The 14443-nt window shown below is 40.1% G+C and overlaps 1 protein-coding gene across 1 annotated transcript in view; it reads right to left on the bottom strand.

The window, feature by feature from the left end:
- Positions 1-14443, bottom strand: part of PIEZO2 (piezo type mechanosensitive ion channel component 2) — a 1301103-nt gene that overhangs the window by 858920 nt on the left and 427740 nt on the right. The window lies entirely within an intron of this gene.

Here is a 14443-nt window from a genome sequence, read left to right as displayed (position 1 = left end):
GCTGAGCCGGCTACCTGAACCACACCAACGTCTTCCTTATCCTGCCCTTCTGACTAGAGCTAGGTGACTGATTCGTGTTCTCTCCCTTTGGTTTAAAATTTGGAAGACAAACTGGTGGGGCTTCCAGTGCTTTCCTAGCTCTCTTTTTTTTTGACCGTATGAGTCCTCTCCATGTCTGCATTGCCTGATCTGTGGACGTTGGTGTGCATACAACATTTTTTTTAAATATAGGTGTGCCTTGGGCTTGAAAAAGTTGGGAAACACTGGCCTACATTGCCTCTGCCGAAATCTGGGCCTGGCTCAGTAGCTTCATGGTAGGCTGACATGTTGCTTGCTAGTAAGAGATACATTTACAGCTCTGGTGCTTAGGTAAAGTCGCTTTATATTCAGAAAAGGACTCCAGTTTAAGTCTTTCAATTAAAAGGATTTGATAGGTTTAAATGAAGCTGCAGTATTATTATTATCGATTGAGACAGAGACATCAGTGAGATGACTGCAGCATGTTAGCAAGCCTCTGAGGAAGGCTTAACAAAATGTTTTGTAAACATTTGAAGCTATAATACTACACCCTGTGCCATCTTTCAACCAACCACAATCACATGTGTAGTATACGCTGCTCGGTCTTTACTGTAAGGTCACTTTGGCGGTAATTTCCAAAGCCAATCACAATCATAAAACCCAGTTTTATGCGTATAAGTGCTCTTTGGAAAAAACCCCCGACAAAATGCACACGTGCAATTCAATTATGTGCCTGTTTATACCTACCCTGGCAGTAGGGCTTTCCAAGAGGCGAACCTGGGGTGGGCACAGGACCATACGCAAACTCTTAGGATTTCAGAAGGCTGCACATAAGTTTGCATGCAGTGCTAGAAGCAGGTGCAACTTCCTGCGAGTCACTGGGTGTGTGCTAGGGGACTTTACCCCTGCATTTTCAAAGTGATTTAAGGCCAGATTTTAATATCTACGCCCGATTTTATAACATGCACGCGGCCGGGGGTTGGCGCATGCAAGGGGGTGCACACTTGTGCACCTTGCACGCGCCGAGCCCTAGGGGAGCCCCGATGCCTTTCCCTGTTCCCTCCGAGGCCCCCACCTTCCTCTCCCTTCCCCTCCCTAACCTAACCCCCAGCCCTCCCTAAAACCCCCCCCCCACCTTTATTTTGCAAGTTGCGCCCACGGAGGCCTCTGGCCATGCCACGCCCCCTCCCACCCCTTTTTCCAAGCCCCGGGACATACGAGCATCCCGGGGCTTGCGCGCGTCGCCGGGCCTATGCAAAAAAGGCTCAGCGTGCGTAGGGGCTTTTAAAATCTGCCCCTTAATGCGCATAAAATAGCTTTGAAAGTTGGAGGGAAAGTCAGCAGGTCACAGGTATGCGCAGACATTAACACTATGGGCGATGTTCTAAAATGACTCCATCCTGCGCCCACTTTTTCACACCTTTTATTATTCGTTTCAAAGCCTTACAGAAATGCTGTGCCAGTGATTTGTTTCTGAATTAGCCCTAAATTTATCATGGCAGCTTTAAATCTAACATACGTTTACTAAATTAGCAAATGTAGGGCTGGCAGTAGAGCAGAGTGGTTAGAGCACAGAGCTGTGAAACTAGAGCCCAGCTGAGTTCCTCTATTTATTGCTCCCAGCATGACTTTAGAGCCGGTAGCCTAATCTCCCTTTCCTCCGACTTATATTTTAAGCTGTTTCTGGCAGGACTTTGCAACTCTAGCAATTAATTTATGTAGTACTGTGTACACTGATGAAATGAGAAATATTAGTGTTAAGTATTGTTTTGATGACTGCTTTTCGGCACAATATTAGGGACATCTGTTAATTTGGAAGTAAAACTATGCAACCCTACGGTATGAGCATGTGAAGCAGTATATTGTTAAGGCATTAAAAAGACCCTGAGAAATGTTTGCTTTAATAGCATAAACAGATTAATGCGTGTTAATACATTGATATAAAAGGTCAATAACCAAAAGTGCATGTACTTTCACTTTGAAAATGAGTGTAAAATGTATGGGTATAACGTACCCTTAGATTTTGCAGCAGTGTGGGCAGTTTTAAAATGTCCTCCTTCCTACGCCCACCCCCACCCCTTTAGTTATATATGTATGTTTCTTATGAATTAAGATGTAAGGCTGAAAACATATTTAAAAACATATTTCTCTATATTCAAAGAGCTTGTCAGGGCAAAATTCTTTAGTTACCCAATTAAAACCTGAAATTTCTGTCTTCCTTTCCATTGACTGGCTAAATTTTGATTGGGGAAACTCATTATCTAGACAAAATTTAGCTAGATAAAAAGAGACAGTGATGGAGGTATCCAAAGGTGTGGTTAAATTTTAATTGGTGAGTGCTGTTTTTTTTTAGAGCTACCCAGAAAAATGTAGCTGGGTAGATCTGGTTGGAAAAATACCTGTCTTAAATGTATCCAGATATCTTTATCTGGGTACATCAGCAGAACATTTATGGAGGTATGTTTGCTGAATATCTGAGTAAAGCTATCCGGGTAACTATACTACTCACCAGCCTGCTTAATGGAGACCATGTAGAGTTCAATATTCCCAGGATATAAAAAGAAATATAGCAGCTGAGCAGAATTCCCTACTTCCACCAAAGATATTAACAAAAATAAAGTAGAGGCTGAGTGACTTCCCTTCCACTCTCCAAAATATTTAAAAAAATAGTTACACTGATTCCTCCATCCCCTATTTAAACTATATATTTACTAAGTTTCAAATATATACAAATCAAAGCAATGCAGACAGAAAAAGAACAAGAATATGCATTTTAATACAATAAGAAAGAAAAAATCACACTAAACAAACAATATCATATTATCATCTCCACAAAGCAATCTTATTACCAAAGAGGGTCGTAATATAAGGGAGCATGAAAGGAAAATGAAGAGGTATGAGCTTAACGTAAAACACAACACCTCATAATGCTACATCAGAACAATCCTCCCACTACGTGTCAGCAGATGTTAATGGAAGGCTTCTGGATTCTAAAAAGGTCTTAAGATGTTCTGGAAGGAAATAAACAAAAGATTCTCACGATTCCTAACAATGCACTTACAGGGATATCATAAAACAAAGGAAAAGGTAGTCTTAGACCATAAAACAATAACATTTTTCCTCCTTTCCTGTGTAGCTCGAGCAAAATCAGGAAAAACTTGTATCATCTGACCTAGGAAAAGATAGAATGTATTCTTAAATAATCTCCTCATAACTTCATTAACATTTTGTTCAAAAATAAAATAAACTAACAAAGTAGAGTGCTCAACTACTTCAATGCCTGAACTTTCTAAAAATTCAGACAAATTTTCAGGAATAAGGGAAACAGTTTGAGGAATCTGAGCATTTGCCCCAGAATTAGTAGCAAGAAAAATCACTTTATTAATTGAAGAAATCTTGCAAGAATCAAAAAAGCAATATTACCTCAAAATATTTTTTTAAGAGTGGTAATTGGTGTCTCTCCCAATACTTTGGGGAAATTTAGGAATCTCAGGTTTAAATGTCTGATTTGATTTTCCAGGAGCTCTACTCGCCGAGACAAGATCCTTAGCAGCCGACGCATTAAAGGTCTGCAGATCTTTAATACTGTATTCAATCTTAACAAGCTTTAGGAGTCGATATCATTCTAGGAAACTTCAAACTTTAGGGCTAAGAGGTTGATTTTTGTGGTTGGAATCTTTTAGGGATCTATCTAGGCCCACAATTAGGTCCCAGATGGCATCCAAAGTAACTGCCGGCTTGTTGACCAAGGAAGAGAACTCATTGGTGGAATTCTGCAAAGTCAACCCTGCACTGCCCAAAGCCGATGGCTCAGATAAGGTCAAAGGTACTCTCTGGGCCGAATCCAGAGAAGAAGACAGTCGGGCTGCAAAGCTATCTCCACCATACTCACTGAGCAAAGGAATTGAAAATAGTTGCTCTTGAGACACTCCACCAACAGCTCCCATCACAGGACCATCCCCTATCTTAATAAAATGTTGCCAGTCAATTAGCAGGTGTAAAAGTGTACAAATATATTCAGTAATATATAAGCATATATCTCTTATAAAACAATAACTATTGTGCATACATCTAAACCCTGCCCTTCAACGCCCCTAGCTAGCCCCTTTTTCTGCCAGTAAAATGTACACATGTAATGGAAAATTCACATGTACTCTTGATGTTTATAAAATTGATATTCAAATGCTACTTACACATATATCTGCACATCTTCCACCGATTTCTTTTTATTCAGTTCGGATGTAAACAGGTATGATGTAACCACTAATACCAGTATAGAATAGAATTAAAGAAATAAAGAAATAAATTCTAACATTGAAATTCCCAGACAAAATAAAATGAAAATGGAAAACAAAGGTCCCCATCCACCCTTTAGGAGATGGACTCTTGTCAGTCATGACTGTTCCTCTTCCTGATTCTCCCATCTCTGGAGTTCTCCCCTTTGTAGGAGGCCTAGTCAGCCCTATAAATGAATAAAAACCCCTTTGTGAACCCAATATCTCAATGCATGGAAGTTTACCCATGTGAACAGAGGCATTCTCTGGGGTGGGGGGTGAGGAAGGGTTTGCATATTTAAAAGTATGCATGCATATTTTCCCAGATAAAATCTGGATACAAATTAGCAGGTAATTGTGTGCAGGTAATTTTGGTGGGATAATTTTCAAAGGGAAAGTATGTATGCATGTTCCCTTTGAAAACTGGAATAAATTAAAGAGGTAATTTTCAAAAGGATTTATGTGCTTAAAACTGGGTTTTAGGCATGTAAATGCACTTTAAGTACATAAGTAGGCTATTGAATGGTCAACAGGTTTTATGCAGGTGCACGATAAGCACATAAAAATGAGCATTTGAAAATCACTATGATATATGCTAATTTTACGTGCATACATCCTTTTGAAAATTTCTCCATGTGTGTATCTGATTGAAAATGTATACAGGATGTTACAAAATTACCCCCTAAATATGAAAATACATATATAAAATGAATACAGATATCAAATCGTTTTCAAGGCAGATTAGAATCTTCATGAACTGGAAATATCTAAATCAGATAGTTCAATTGGCCAGCGACCTCTCTCTTCTGCTGCTCTAGGGGTACATTAGTACCAAGAACTCCCTAAGAACAATATCCTTCTTTATCTAAGTCCTTGACATTCAGTTAGATCTGGGCAATTTCTGAACAAAGAGCTTTCCCCCACACCCGACTAAATATCTTCTTTTAACCTTTCTCCTCCTTTAAGGGATGGATTGAATTTTTGGAGAGAATCCATATTGCTATCTGAATTCTATTCCTATCCAAAATTTTCTTTAACTGGTATGGACCGAACCAAGGAAGTAGAAGTCTCAAAAGAAATCCTAAAGAACATTTTAGGGTAATTCTGCAGGTGAAATAATGTTTTACCTGTAGAAATGGCCCTTTAGAAAATTGCACGACTTATCCAGGCAGAAATGACATGCAGAAACAATGTATGAGCGAACTTTTACACTACAGCAGAGAGGCGTTCCAGGGAGTGGAGTCTGGGCAGGATTAGGACTTAGCACACGCCTTCTAATTTAAAAAGTATGCAAATAAATTCTCTCAGAAAAATTATGTGCAGCAAAGAGCAGATGTAATTATGTGCAGGACATTTTCAAAGGAGGTTTATGCACATAAGTTTGCTCTGAAAACTGGTGTAACTTATGTGCATATTTGCTGGCTAATTTATGTATGATGTCATAAAAATACAAATACTGGCAAATTGTTTGTTGACTCTTCCTTCTACAGTTAATGAAATTTAGAGAGTGTATGTAATAGGGCAACAGCAGGATTTCCATTAAACCTAAGAATCAACTTGAGGTAATTTTTGCAAAAATATCACTAGTTTTAACACATATGGACTATATAAATCCATACAGTTATTATTTCACTACTAAACATCAGAACCTGCTAGATATAGTAGTATCATGTGACCCAAAAGTAGAATTTATTTCTCCCTGTTGAAACATCTTCATGTGCTCTCTTAAAATAGCTGTATAAGTATAGCGTACAGTAGTGCCTTCAGATTATTTAGAAGGAGAAAAATGGGGAGAGAGGGAGTTTTTGTTTTTTGCAGTTACCGTTCTGTTTTCTCAGCTACCATATACCTTTAAAATTTACATTTGTTTTTTTGCTGCTGGAGCTTGCCGGATCATTTGGAGAAGGAGAAATGACAGACTCGGCAAACACCAGACTTCTAGACTTCATGAGAATGGAGACTTTCATAGGAGTCTGAAGAAAGTGAGTTGAAGGCCACTTCAATTTGCCTCATTATTAATGTAGTATATTTGCAGATGGAGGAAGAAGGCAAAGGACCTTAAGGAAATCTGAACAAATGGTTGATGGTTTTAAAAATAAATCCACTTTGAGCTTTGCATTATAAATAGTAGGCAGACATTTTTCTCTGTTCTGTATCATCTATTTATTTAGTATACTTATTGCTCGTTAGTCTCAGGACTGCCTACAGCGGGATACAAAATGAAAACAAAATACAGCAACAAGTAACAAACAGAAACAACACAGGGCAGATCACAAATAAAAACCTGACAAAACAAAACAATCAGACCTAGAAATCTAAGTTACTAGAATACAGCATAATTGACCATGTGTCAACTAGTAACCATAACGAAGAAATTAATGGAGAATTAAATATTAGTAAGTACACTGTTGCACAGAAGGGATGCAACTTACATTATAAGCTAAATCAAATGTTTAGTTTCTTAACAAACCAACCAGCTGGAACACAGGCCACTAATTTTTGCCTTGTTTTACTGAATTAATTATTCAGAATGCTTGAGAGAATTTATTTATGAGAAAACTCCATCTCTAAATAGACGATCAGTATCCCGCCAAACCCCCTGAATAACTTTTTTCCTCACTAAAAAGGCTTTCTACTCGTGTCTCCTCTGTTAATTGGTTATTCACTCTCTCAGATAATAGGACCGGGGGCACTCCATGAAGTTAGCAAGTAGCTCATTTAAAACAAATTGAAGAAAATTATTTTTCTCTCAGTGTATAGTTAAGCACTGGAATTCATTGCCAGAGGATTTGGTTACAGCAGTTAGTGTAACTGGGTTTAAAAAAGGTTTGGATACATTCCTAGATGAAAAATCCATAAACTGCTATTACGGTAATTAATAAGCAATAGTAGCTTTTGATTTATCTAATGTTTAGGTACTTGCCAGTTACTTGTGACTTGGATTGGCCACTGTTGCAAACAGGATACTAAGCTTGATGGACCCTTGGTCTGACCCAGTATGGCAATTCTTATGTTCATATGTTCTTATGTCCCAAGCCTCTTATTGCCAAGCTTGAAGAATCTGGAAATAGCACATTATTCATAGAAGGCTGGATCTTTTGTCCAATTAATATTTCCAGATTCTGGAAAATTTTCTGCCAATAAACTTATATGGGTATACAGTGCCAAGAGATGTTCCTTGCTCTACTAGGCATTTGGGACTTTCAGTTGCTGCAATATTAGGCCTGGATTTATCAAAATACACTAAATATCACATGCTAGAGAGAGAGAGAGAGAGAGAGAGAGAGAGAGAGAGAGAGAGAGAGAGAGAGAGAGAGTAGCTATAATGCCCTCACAATAGATAGGTATTTATATCTCTATGGGAGGCCTACCTAGTAACTTGAGGTGAGGTTTAGGTATTAGTGTAGGGGTTAGGGGCCAATTTGACATTCAAAGTGAGACGTACGAACAGAACAGTACTCTCTTGTGAAGATTTGATGAACTTCGGAGTGAGGAAGTTCACCCAAAGATGAGATTTGTGCAATGTTCTCTCAACCTAGCTTGATGGACTCTCTACCTGGGTAACATCTCTCTCTCTCTCTCTCTCAGCCTCTCTCAGCTTAACACAGCATGTGTGAAAAATATCGCAACTGCAATAAAGCCCTATCGCACGGCTTTACGCAAATGAAAAAGGTGTAGTTAAAGCCGTGCGATACGGCTTTGCAAAACTGTGAGCCCAGCCTACTTGGCCAAAATATCCTCCCCTTTTTCTCATTTACATCGCACCAAATGTTATGGTGCTTTCACATGCGTTAAAGACATTTTTGCATGCGAAAACGCCTTAACGCATGCAAAAACGCCATATAGCACTTTGATAAATGACCAACTTAGCTCTGTGAGCTCTATATTGCGAAATATAAGCCCTATGCAAGAGTTTTAAATTGTGTATCCTTAAGAGATACCGGCGTGCTGGAGCACATGCACAAGCCATTTTATAACATACATGAGTACATGCGCGTGGTATAAAATAGGCTGGACACACACGTGTGCACAGAGGTAGCCTCTACTGCATAAGTGGGGACACAATTACCAATTAAACCAGTTCATTCCTAGTTCGCCCAGTTAAACGATCATTCTTCCTAACCCCCCTATTAATTAGAATTAGCCTCCCTTTCACCCTGTTAGCCCTGATCTTTAAAACCCCACTCACCTCTTTATTTTTTTGGTTTTCTGATTTACACACCATCCATAGCAGAAGTCAAGTTACATGGTAAGAGATCCTGTTGCACACTTGTGCACGTAAGTATTTATGTGCCGGCTTCATTGAGAAATTCTGAAACACGCATGCCCCGCCCTGCCTCTTTTTGGCAAAAAAGTTTTGTGTGCGTACCAAGAGATTTGCATGTACGCGTGTGCTTTTGAAAATCCGCGCGCCAGCCTGACTTCTCTGCGTATCTCCTTGCAATGGTGTGTGTAGGACTTTAAAATGTGCCCATCAGTAAATTCCCCAACCTTTGAAAATGATCTTTCCATAGATTCTGGGCTCAGTACAACATTTTTCTCTTGGCAGAGAATTTACTAGCAGCTCTACCTGTCTGGAATTTCTATTCTTTGGAAAAATGCAGGATGGTTCTCAGGGGTTTAATATTTTCATGCTATTCGATACAGAAGTGGGCCCCTGTCACTTCTACTCAATATCAAGCCCTTTTGTTGTAAATCACTTTGGAAGATTTGATCTGGAAAGCAATTAATAAATAATTTTAAAATAAAAATAAATAGTAAAAAAAATGGAGTAAGCCTCTGTTATACCAACAAGTAATTCCAGCAAGGGTATTAGCTGCTAGTAAATACCCTGCTTAGAAATCAATGATGCTTAAATAAAGCATCCATTCTTCCTTATTATTTTGGGTCCCTACATGACTAACAGTGGCAGATATTAGGGTTCCTCAAAGTGGGGAAAGGAGTCATATTCATCACTCAGAAATGAAGCCCAGTGGCCAAGTTCAGGATCCATGACTGCCAGCTTCCAGGAGTCATCCCTGTTCAAGGATCCCAGCCAAAGACCCAGACTAGGAGTACTATGGAAAGACTATAAGATGGGTTTGGGGGGGGGGGGGGTAGAGAAGTCACAGAACAATTTGGGTAGAGAATTCACAGAAGTTCTGAATGAAGGTTCATGATGCCAGGATCCAAATCCTGATTTCAAGCAAGCTGGAGACCGAAGGAGGAGAAGGAAACTGATGGGTCAAACATCCACCCCTACCAGATCTATCAACCCCCTCCCCCCTCCAAAAAAACAAAAACAAAAACAAAACTAGTAGTCAGTGACTTTCTAAACTATATACTAAGAAATATCCTCTAAGGAAAGAATATATTTCTCTTCTTTTTCTGTAAATCCCAAAAAGTTCCAGAAACCAAAATAAATGGGATCCACGGTTACTTTTCATATTGAAACTCATGTGACTCTTCCTGTCATGAGAGCCTGGATGTTCCCAAGCATTAGGAATCTGTGAAACAAACTCTGCATCTCCTGAGAAGCCGTCTCTGAAGGGAACGGCTTCCATTACTTTAATAATTATCACTGGCACAATATGTACTGAACTCTTTCCCTCCCTGAAATCCTGCAGAGACAATGGAAAAAATGACTTGAAAGAGGATAAGAGAATGTCACGGGATATCTCCTGGCAGTTTGTTATTTTCAAGCTCTGCCCATTTTACATCAGTACATCAGTTTGGCCCTTTCATTGAAAAATAGCAAACATGATTCTTAGATCTGAAAGAAGGCAAAACAGAAGGCCCTGGGGATAGCTTTCTTCCTAAAATAAGGCTGCTCTCAACTTGGGTGATCTAAAAGTCAGATCTTATTCCACAGCCATAGCTTCTTCGGATTTCCTTGTGGCTCGCTTGCATTAGACAGTGTTGCAGAAGTGCAACCTTTTTAAAGTAATACCTAGATGGCCAGACATTCCTCAAAGTGTTGACTAGTCAAGCAAACTAAGAAACTTGGCCAGCTGAGCAAGCATGAACCAGAGATACCATCTACCTGCTAAATTACAAAGCAGGCCTGTGGCTGACTGCATATATCTGGCAACTCTCCTATTTCAGCAGAACACTCCTGCTAAGGGGTACGTATTTCTCACCGTCCTCCTGCCTCACTAATTCTCCGAATTAATGTTTAGGCATTCTGAATGTCCTGTCTCTTATCTGACCTGCTGCATTCTTTCCATTCTCAGCCACGCACTCCGCCCCTGCACTACACCAAAACACTTCCCATAAGCGGCTTACACTGCCCGATAAAAGACGGGGAGTGCACCTATTGGGCACAAACAAGCACATCTGAAGAGGGACCTAAGATTTTAGTGCAGCTGAGCAAGATATTACAGGAAGGAAACGGAATGGGAGGATTGAGAGGGGAAAGAAAGGACAGGGCCAAAGAGGGGAAAGAGCATTTAGGGAGAGAGAAGCAAGACAGAAAGCAGGGGAGAAAGGGTGGAGAGGAGGAGAGAGAAAGAAAACACCTCAAGAGAGGAAGAGAATATTCAGAATCAGAAAACAGACAGAGAACGATGATGAGCTGATGGTAATGATGCTGAAGGAGACCATGAGGTTAAACCAAACTTGTTTTAAAGTCTTTTTTAGTTTAAAAAAAATTCCAAATAGCAATGTTTTCCTTTGGATGTGAGGGGACGTGCTAGAGGTTGTCAAAACAATTCATCTATCTGAAATTTTAAGTTTGGTGGGTAAGGCAAGTGTGAACATGCAGATTAACAGATAATTTCATAAGTTTTCAATGATTATTGCTCATGGGTAACAGAAACACAAGCAAATGCAAACATTTATTACAAGTGAAATACAAACAAGGAATATACACTTTATAAAGCATACATTTTAGTAAGTATTATCTTTATGTGGTTTACCAAATTACAAATCAAGAACTCTTTTCATGAGCAACAGAGAATTAAACAGTTATCAAAAAGGGGAAAAATGAATAAAACAGGAAAGAGAAAAGAAAAACCGTCACCATATCTAGATCTCAATATGGAGGACTTAAAAAGAATGTTACGTCCTAATACAGTTAGGTGCGGATTTTAAAAGGGTTACGCGCGTAACCCTTTTAAAACCCCTCCTCCACGCGCCGAGCCTATTTTGCATAGGCTCGGCGACGTGCACAAGCCCCGGGATGCACGTATGTCCTGGGGCTTGAAAAAAGGGGCGGGCGTGGCTAGAGGCCTCCGAAGGCCCGTTAGGCCGGGGGATCGCGTGCCGGCACTCGGCCAGAGTGCGCAACCTACGCCTGCCCAGAGGCAGGCGCAACTTAAATAATAAAGGTGGGGGGGGGGGATTTAGGTAGGGCTGGGGGGGCGGGTTAGATAGGGGAAAGGAGGGGAAGGTGGGGGAGTGAAAGGAAAGTTCCCTCTGAGGCCGCTCCAGGAAATAAAGCCATTGGGGCTCCCTAGGGCTTGGCGCGCGCAAGGTGCACAAGTGTGCACCCACTTGTGCGCGCCGACCCCAGATTTTATAACATGCGCGCGGCTGCATGCTCATGTTATAAAATTGGGCGTAGATTCGAAAATCTGGCCCTGTGTTCTAAGCATCTACTCTAGGAGACAGCATGATTAAGAAAAACCCTATTCTGCAATAACTCTTCCAATTCTTCAGCATCAAAAAACAGAAAATGTCCCCCTATTTTATTAGACATACTGTATACAAAGACATTTTTATTAAAAAAAAAAAAAGAAACGTAGTGTCCAAGGCAGGCACCCTTTGTTTCTTCATCAAAAAAGACTTACATCTTTGTAGTGTAGCCCTAGATACACCAGGAAATAAAGCAATGTTTTGGCCAATAATATAATTTTTCATATGAAAGCATATTTTTATAGTCCAATTCTTATTTGATTCCAATGCAAAAATAATTAACAAAGTTGCTCTGGCAGAAATTTCCAGTTGTGATTCTTGAAGAAAATTAGCAAGGTCAAGAGTATCAGAAGAAGATTTATTTATTAATTTAAGTTACATTTGATATTGGCTCTACATTCTCACAAATAAAAAGATAAAATACTCTAAATACAGGAGGAATAGACTCAGGAAACTTTCAGTGTTACAAGTAAATATTCAACATGTTTAATGGCGATATTAAGGGAGATTTTGGAAAATTAAGAAAATGTTGAGTCTCCTTGAATAATTTTCCATATTTTCCAATCATCAATGTATAACTTCATTATCTTTAATCAAAGCCATATCATTCATTATTATATAAAACTTTACATTGCTCTTCACAAGCCACTATTTATTTGATTTATATTCTGCTTTTCAAGCACATCAAAGTGGATTTCATTCAGGTGCTGGAGGTATTTCCCTGTCCCAAGTGGGCTCACAATTAAAGATTGAACCTGAGACAATGGAGAGTGAAGTCACTTGCCCAAGGTCACAAGGAGGGGCAGTGGGATTTGATGTCTGGTTTCCCTGGTTTGCAGACCACTGCTCTAACCATTAAGCTATTCCTTCACTCCACTATTCACACTCTACCTGGGTACTATCAAGCTAGGGCGAGAGAACATTGTAGAAATCTCTTCTTTGTGTGCCTTTCCTCATTCCAAATCACATCAAATCTTCACTGATGTGTACTGTGCTGTACGTACCTCTGCCTGTGCATGTAAAACTGGCCCCATAACCCTAGACCACTACCAAAACCTCACCTCGAGTTTCAATATGACCCTCTCTCTCTTTCTCTCTCCCCCCACCCAACAGGATTTATGAAAAACATTGTAAATCCCATTTTGGGCATATCATAAGAAGAACATAAGAACATAAGAAAATGCCATACTGGGTCAGACCAAGGGTCCATCAAGCCCAGCATCCTGTTTCCAACAGTGGCCAATCCAGGCCATAAGAACCTGGCAAGTACCCAAAAACTAAGTCTATTCCATGTAACCATTGCTAATGGCAGTGGCTATTCTCTAAGTGAACTTAATAGCAGGTAATGGACTTCTCCTCCAAGAACTTATCCAATCCTTTTTTAAACACAGCTATACTAACTGCACTAACTACATCCTCTGGCAACAAATTCCAGAGTTTAATTGTGCGTTGAGTAAAAAAGAACTTTCTCCGATTAGTTTTAAATGTGCCCCATGCTAACGTCATGGATTGCCCCCTAGTCTTTCTATTATCCGAAAGAGTACATAACCGATTCACATCTACCCGTTCTAGACCTCTCATGATTTTAATCACCTTTATCATATCCCCCCTCAGTCGTCTCTTCTCCAAGCTGAAAAGTCCTAACCTCTTTAGTCTTTCCTCATAGGGGAGTTGTTCCATTCCCCTTATCATTTTGGTAGCCCTTCTCTGTACCTTCTCCATCGCAATTATATCTAACAACACAGCTTAACGCCAGGAAAAAAGATACAGTTATTTTTGGCGTTAAAATGTGCATTATGCTTTCACACGCAACGTTAAACAACCCTCATTTTCATAAGCCACACCCAAACTCCTCCCCTTTGACTAAATATTTGGAATTTCCATACATATTGCAGGATGCGAAAAATAACACATGCGTTGTGGCGTTATCACAGGCGTTAGGGCCCTTAAGCCTGCGAAAATGCCATAATGTGTTTTGATGAATGATCCTGTCAGTTTGTGCATTGAAAATGGATTTTGAGCTCATTCTGATCCATCCTGGCTGCTTCAGACCATCAATGATATAAGGGACTCCAAAAATCTGCCCTTTACTAAAAGTGTTGTCCCTTACTAGCTTGGCAGCAGTGACCTCCACAAGTCTGTTTGCCAGTGGTGATGTCAGTGTAGGAAGATGTGTCTGAGTCTGGATAGTCCCGAGTGGAAGGTGCCTTCTTTTTGATAAGATTCCTGGGCCCACGTGAATGCAGGGGGAGTTGCGAGTGCCTTCCAAACAAGAAGGTGCTAGAGGTCATCATCTCTTCTTGTGGAGGGAAAGATCCCAACAACACTCTCCTAGAAAAAGAGCCCTCACTCACATGGAGGGGAGCTGTGTCAAAGAAGTGCTCCTGCCCAAGGAAGGAGGCTGGGGTGGCCCAGGTCTTGAAGGAAGGCCCTACAGAGTTGCCCTACAGAGTTGCCTGCTGACTAAAGGAATCAGCAGAGGTTCATCTGAGCTTGAGATTTGGAACAAGTTTGAAAATGTTCTGATTCCAGTCATG

This window comes from Rhinatrema bivittatum, chromosome 2 (assembly GCF_901001135.1).
Source record: "Rhinatrema bivittatum chromosome 2, aRhiBiv1.1, whole genome shotgun sequence".
NCBI lineage: Eukaryota > Metazoa > Chordata > Amphibia > Gymnophiona > Rhinatrematidae > Rhinatrema > Rhinatrema bivittatum.
Note: the sequence above shows the minus strand (reverse complement) of the source record. Positions and strands in the feature narration are given on the sequence as shown.